Source organism: Camellia sinensis, chromosome 8 (genome assembly GCF_055761805.1).
Source record: "Camellia sinensis isolate YWXY chromosome 8, ASM5576180v1, whole genome shotgun sequence".
In the NCBI taxonomy this organism is placed as follows: Eukaryota; Viridiplantae; Streptophyta; class Magnoliopsida; order Ericales; family Theaceae; genus Camellia; species Camellia sinensis.
Window position 1 is genome coordinate 42,679,936 of NC_138968.1, and position 7,864 is coordinate 42,687,799.

Genomic DNA, 7,864 nt, shown 5'->3' on the forward strand with positions numbered 1-7,864 from the left:
AAAATTTGTTTGGTAAAGAGTTTTGAAAATAGTTTTGGAAAAGAGGTTTGATTTGAGTGGGAAATTATTGATGTGACATTTGATATGTGATACAAAAATTTACAACTCATAACTAAATATACAATTCAAAATTATTTTAAAGCACATAAAAAATTTAAAAATTTTCAGAAAATATTTGTCCGAATTATATAAATCAATTGCAAAAAAAAAAAAAAAAAAAAAAAAAAAAAAAAAAAATCTGGAACCAGCCGGACATCCGGGTGGACATCCGGGTGGTCTACCGGGTGGTCATCCGGGTGGACAAAAAAGGCGTCTGATGCGCAGAGTTCTCTCTGCAGAGTGTAGAAAATTGATTTGAAACGGAAACCAAACATCATACTCAAACACACGGGTCGAAAATTAATTTCAGAGCACAACCAAACAGAGCCTTTAATTTTAATTTTATTTAATTAAAAATATTTTATTTATAAAGTCATTTTTAACTAAAATGATCAAAATACTCATAAATATATATTGTACTAGGGGTGAGCAGCGGATATATCGATCTGTCAAAATTGACCGAACCAAACTGATTTGCTGCATTTTGGACGGATGTGTGATGACGAGTTGACGATTGCGGATTGATTTTCTCCAATCCGCCAATACGGCATACAGATGGCGGATTTGAGATTCCTTTGGCCACAACCGAACCGCCAAACCGCGAACACCCCTAATAATTTATAAGACTTTGTGTTTCAATTTGTTTGAATATTCTGTTTGTGATATAGATGTATTATTTATCTATATTTTTTGGTTTTTAAATCTATCTCTAAAAATAATAAATAAAAAGTATGATATATGCTGGTTGGTTTTTATTTTCAAAAACAGATATAGATGTAACAATACAGAGACATACAATCTCTACTACTACTCTGTTCATGGTTTTGATGGTTTGAATTGTGTTTTGGTAGTTTGAATTGTCTTTATATTTTGAGAATCACAGATTGTAATACTTTATGTAGATGAGGCATACTGTGATTGTAGTATGTGGATGAGACATGCAGTGATTGTAAGATTCTAAAGTTTCAAACTTTCTTGCTTTGGATGAGGTATGTAATGATTGTAATATTTTTTTAAGTCATTAACTGTAATACTTTCTTCTTCTTCTTCTTCCTCTTTTTTTTTTTTTTTTTTTTTTTTTTTTTTTTTTTTTTTTAAAGAAGTGCACAAATTGAATTATGTTGAAAGTTTATAAAATTCTAAACCGCCAAACCGATTCGCATCTATCTACTAAACCGCTAATCCGCTCAATCCACATCCGCCGGATTGGCGGACGTATACGGATTGATTTTATCTAATCCACCAATCTGGCGGATGGATGGCGAATTGGAGGTTTCGTGGCCGCAATCGACCCGCGCCCACCCCTATATTGTACACATAGTGGAAACCAAATCCTGAGCTCTCTCATCCTCTCTCTCTTCTCTCTCATCTTCTTCGTTTCTCACCATGTTCCTCTCTCTAGTTCTACGGCTTGGTCTGGTGATCTATTTCTCTCACTCCTCTCCTCATCTCTCGCTTCTTCTACCTCACCACCAACACATTCATCAATACCATTTCTCATCAAACTAAATTTGACACGATAAATAACATATGATAGTATATATTTTATGCACATCATCTCAAATTTCAGTAATAGCACAATTAAGGCTTCGTTTGGAAGTAGATTATTTTAGTAATTTTTTGACTTTTTAACTAAAATATGAAATAAAAAAATTAATATCTTTCGAATAATTTTTTGATTTTTTACAAAAAAATGTGCAAGAAGAGAAAAAAAGAATTTTTGAATTTTTTGTATAAGTTATTGACTTTTTGATTTTTTTTAATAATTTTTTGACTTTTTGACTAAAACTGTTGTATGCCAAATAAGGCCTAAATAAAAATAGCTAGAATTGCTCTAACAATGTTGTGTTATATTTGGCAGGATGCTTCGCAAATTGCAGTGTTACTGTTGTTAATCATGGTGAGAATAAGGGCTGGTTTGGCATTCCCTAAATAATCCATCTTTTTATCTTTTTTTCATCATATCACCTCTCTACTTTTTTGCACATCTTTTCATAAAAAGACAAAAAGTGCACTTATTTAGATCATCCCAAATAGTAAAAATGATAACAATTGATATTATTATGACATTTTGTTTAGTATTATTTTTTAGAAAATGTATTTATAGAGCCGTTTCATAAAATTATTTTCAATTTTTAGTTTTTTCTTTTATAAAAAAAATAGAAAAATTATGTTTGTAGAAAAAATAATAATAAGAACAATAAAATTTTGAAAACACAAAACAAAAATAAAACTAAAGCCTATTTTGATAATTGAGTTAAAAGTCAATTTTTTAACTTTTTAATTATTTTAGGTCATATGACCTCTGTACTTTTTTACATATTTCTTTTAAACAAATAAAAAAGATTTAAAAATTAATTTTTAACTTATTTTTCAAAATAGGCTTAAAGTGTATTCATAAACAACTTGAAAAAGTTTTTTTTTATTAAAAAATCAAAAAATCATTAAATTATTTGTCATCGTTAAAAAAGTGAAATGTCACGTTACTCAAAAAATTACTTTAATAACTTTTCAAATACATTAATTTTTTTAACTTCTAAAAAAATGAAAAAAAAAACAAAAGGGATATTATAAAAATAAAAATAAAAATAAAAAGCAAACTCAAACACCCCAGTACTAAAAGACAAAAAAAAGTAATTAAGATTCACTTTTGATAAATAATAAGTAGGGTCTGACTTTTTGCAAATGATTGAATCGAATTTGCTATCTCTAGTACACAGTTTGCGTTTGTGTTAATCAAAATGTAGTTCACAATTTGACATTTGATAGACGTGTGAACACACGGCCAGCCAGCTAGCATAAGCAATAACATTGTTCAAACATAAATAAATAAATAAATAAATAAATTTTTTAAAATTTATTTAAAATATAAATTATTTTTTATAATTTAAAAAATTACAAATATTTCTTTGTTAATTTTTTTTTATTTAATAGAATTAATTAAAAATTAAAATTTTTAACTTTTCTCTTAAACAATAATAAAATTATCTAAATTATTCATTAAAATAAAATTTTAACATTATTAAAAATTATTAATTAACTTGATAATTTATTAATAAAATGACATATATGTTTGGTTTATGTTTGAGAGATGTGTTTTAGAGATAAAAAGTACGAAAAGTTGTTTGGTTTGGTTTTTTTCAAAAGATGTTTTGAAAAATTATTTTAAGAGAGAGTTTTGAAAAAAGTGATTGATTTGATGTGTGTGAGAGAGAGATTTGTTTGGAAAACTTGTTTGGTTTACAAGTTTTGAGAAATTTTTTTGAGAAAATTTATTTGGTTTGATTACTTTTAAAAACTTATTTGTAGAGAAAATTTCTCAAAAATTTTTCACAAATACAAACCAAACGAACCCATAAACTTTAGGGGTAGAATATAATTTCCAGAACTACATAGGATAATTCATAATTTAAGTAAACTTCCTAGGGTGAGTTTGTAATTTACCAAAAAAACAAAAAAAAGCATAAGCAATAACAACGTGATCAAGTTGTCATATTTCAAGGCTTAAATAATGCAATACTGTTATAAATTGAGATATTTTTAGCACGCAAATTGTAAACAAATGAGAAAGTTGCAAAATAATTATATTATAAATAAAATTATTTTTATTTTTTTGGTTTTTTATTCTGAGCAGTTACTTAAGTGGTAATAGAGAGGACATTTAGACGTTAAAACGAGTGAACCGCTACCAAATAGAGAGTTAGTACAACAATGGACGAACATAGAACTTCAGACACAAAGTGACAATGGAAGAACACAAAGTTTCACCACAATAATGGATTAATATAGGGTTGGTTTGGGAAGTGGGTTGGCTTTTTGGTTTTTTGGCTTTTTTGGCTATTTTAGCCTGGGCTAAAAAGCTTGGTTTGGGAAGGGTTTTTTGGTTTTTTTGGCTTTTTTTGTGAGAGAATAGTGTAATGATTATGGGTTGGATGTGATGTTTTGTTTTTTGTGGCTAAAATAGCCTATTTTGTTTTTTGTGGCTAAAATAGCCAAAAAAGCCCAATCTATCTCTTCCCAAACAGAGCTATAATATTATTTCACTACCATATGTAAATTAAAGTTTCTAAACCCTACCAAATAGAGAGTTTCAAAACCCTAGCACAATGAAATAATACCACAAATGTGAATGAAACTGATCAAAAAGAAAAACGTGAATAATGGTAACTATTAAAATAGAGATAGGAACAAAAAAGAAATGTATATATCATTTTTATATGTAATACATATCAACAACAGATATAAGAGTATAATAATCCAACAAACAATATAAAAAAGACCTTATAGAATAAAAATATAAATATATAGAACTAACTAAATCATAATTTTCCTTAATGAACTTATTGAATCAAAACACCTCTAAATAAGATTTATCAATAAAAAAAAAAACCCTTCTATGAATAATGTGGATGCTGTGCAGTAAACAATTTTACGCAATGCTGAAAAACTTGGCCAAGTTTCGTATTAGAGCAATATAAGTGGCGTGTACTTTAGAACGCATGAGTTGTGGGTTAATTGGCTACTACTACTACTAAACTTCCGCAATTTGACTTGTCTATCCAATGGCATACCCTAGGCTTAAGTTTCCAAGGGATATTGCAGCTTCGGTTTCACACTCGTTATTATATATGGATATTTAATTTTAATTCTGATTTTTTTAATTTATTTATCACACTGTCAGAGAAAGAGCAATTACAAAATAGTGCTATACAGTCAATAAGTCAAAGATCTTGATTTACAATGTCCCTCTTATACAAAATAATTATTTTATTTTTTTTTAACACCTGATTAACCATGTAGATATTATATGCTTATATAATTAGAAAATAAAGACTTGTGTGATAAAGTTTCTAAATATTGATTAAGCGCACAATTACATAATATTCTGAATCTTTATTGCAGTTTCAAATCTGTAGAATATTGTCATAAATAAAACAAATAAACAATAGGTATAGATAATCCCCCATCAATGAATCATCTCTAATTCCAAACCAAAAATGATGAAACTAGAAAATGAGCTTTTTCTATACTCACAAAAAATTACTCTAGGTTTAGTTTATGCCTAGGAGAAATTTCATTGGATATGACCGACCAACATTGGAGTGAAAAGATAATATTGTGATCTTATGTTTGACACTCGAGTTCCTAGAAAATATAGTTTATATATTTGCTTACCAACCATAAATAAATCTTTGTGAGAGATAAAATTAAGCTCAAAATTGGCACATTAGCCGACCGTGATATTGAGGAAGGGTACGGAGATTGACAATCTAGAGATAATCGGCAACATTAGAGTACAACAATATAATGCTAATCAATAATGATGAAGCAATGCAAGCATAATGCATAGAGACCAAGCAAACACCAACTACCATGCCGACGTGTTACTCTTATTGGAGAATGGCCTAATCACTTCAGAAAGGTGTCCGATCTCCATAATAGTTGGATGATTGAACCAGCATATAAGAGAAAGTCTCTAATAATAATGATAAGCGTCTTATTTTGTTTGGTTATCAAAAAAATGACAAGCATTTCCAAACATGGTCCAAAAGGCAAAGAAGTGATTGAAGTTCTATAGATAGAAGTTCCACACTCATAAGGTTATTCGCTACTCACAATGCTTCTCTTTTTCCATTGAAGAACATCCTTAACTTGGGTATCAGAGTGCCCATTCCAGTCAACTCACCGACCAAATCACTCTAGTTGTTCGTTAAAGTTTTCAGTATCGTGATTCAGATTATGGGTGTATGTTGAGAAACATGAAACAAGATTTGACTTATCAAAATCTTAGAATCTCAAAGTTATAAAAGGGAATTTTTGTGAGTCTTTGAATGACAATCTTTATCAAATTTCTTATGTAATTTTTGCCTACCACATTTGACTTGTTGGCAAGGGGATTGTGATCAAAGCCATGTGTCATTATGTCAGCAATGAGCTCTCTGAAGCCCAATTCATATTTCCGTGGTTCTCACAAGAACTAGCTATCAAGTATGAAATCTGTGCCTACAATCAACCAAATGAATCCTAACATATATATGCAAATACCTTTATACCAAAAAAGCCAGTTTGAATCTAGCAAATCATATGTAAAATTGTTAGCTATACAAAATATTTTCACAAAAATATTATAAAAAATTAATTGTGTGTTTTAGATTCATTATACATATGAACTCTATAATATACATGAATTAAATTTGGACCATGCAATAATTTTTTAGATATTTTTCTATACACCAATTCTATGCCTAGATCTTTATTGAATCGCATTACATAGATATACATGCATACACACACACATATATATACATACATATATAAATGGGTTAATTATACTTTTAACTTTTATAGTTTAATCTAAATTTTATTTTAGTCTCTATAATTTCAAATTGAACAATTTGGTCCCTCCACTTTAATATAATTTCAATTTAGTCCTTCTGTCGAAATTGAAGGTTAAAATTAATAATTTTAGAACACTTACCAATTTTTTGAGATGTACATGTAGATAAAATTAATAAAAATGTAAACGGAAATGACCAAATTAAAATTGAATTTAGAGTATATAGATTAAATTATTCAAATTTAAATAATAAAAATTAAAATAAAATTTAAGTGAAATTATAAAGTAAAAGAAAAATAGTTGAAAGTATTAAAAGTAGTGCTTTAATAGCACCACTAATGATTTGACAGTGAACAAGATGCACTGTTTATGTTTTTTTTTGAACATTCTTAATGTATTAGTACAATTAATAATTTTTTTTAATCGTATAAATCATTGTTAGAAAAGTAAAAGGTGTAAGCAACCCTACCCACAATGCTACAAACGTAGGGAAACAAGGAGTCACCAAGCCCTAGTTGATGAAGTACAAAGCTTTAGATGTCTAGGGTCAATTTTAATGATGTCGTAGCTCCAAGGAGGCATCTCTCATAGGTATGGCAATTTCTCCTCTCGCGCTTGACATTTATATTTTTGTTTCTTTATCTCTTATTTTATATTTTTTTAATTTTTATTACTTATCAATCATTAATCATAATGTATTATATTATTTTTTATTTTTATTAATACTTAGGCCTCGTTTAGAAACAGGTTAATTTAATAATTTTTTGACTATTTAACTAAAATATGAGCTAAAAAAAACTAGTATGTTTGGGATAATTTTTTAATTTTTTACAAAAAGATGTATAAAAAATAAAAAGAAAAGAAAATCTTTAACTTTTTAATATGTGTTATTTATTTTTTAATTAATTTAATAACTTTTTAATTTTTTAATTAAAATAAAAGGTTCCTAACCGAGACCTTACTGTACCATGATTCATCATATTGCAAAATTAATTACCCTCCCAACCCTTGCCACCTCTCTACGTTATACTACCTCTGATATGACTTAAAGCGGAGGCGAGACATTCTATAAACTCATCTTCATCCCTTTCCATCACATCCCATTCCAACCGTGTGTCATCTCTAATTCTTCTTTGTCAATAGTATACAATACTTATGCACAAAAAAATCAATATGTAACTTATTAGATCCATCGCAAGTATAAAGGAAATCATACCATATATATATATATATATATACTAGTTTATGCAGACGTGTGCATGGCACAGGTTATTATTATAATATGTTTATATTTTATATTTTGATAATTTTTTAAATATTAAAATATTGTTATATAAAATTGAATAGAGTAAATCATTAAATATATGATAGAATTATGTGATATGATATATATATATATATATTTTTGATTTGTTATATACCTAATGA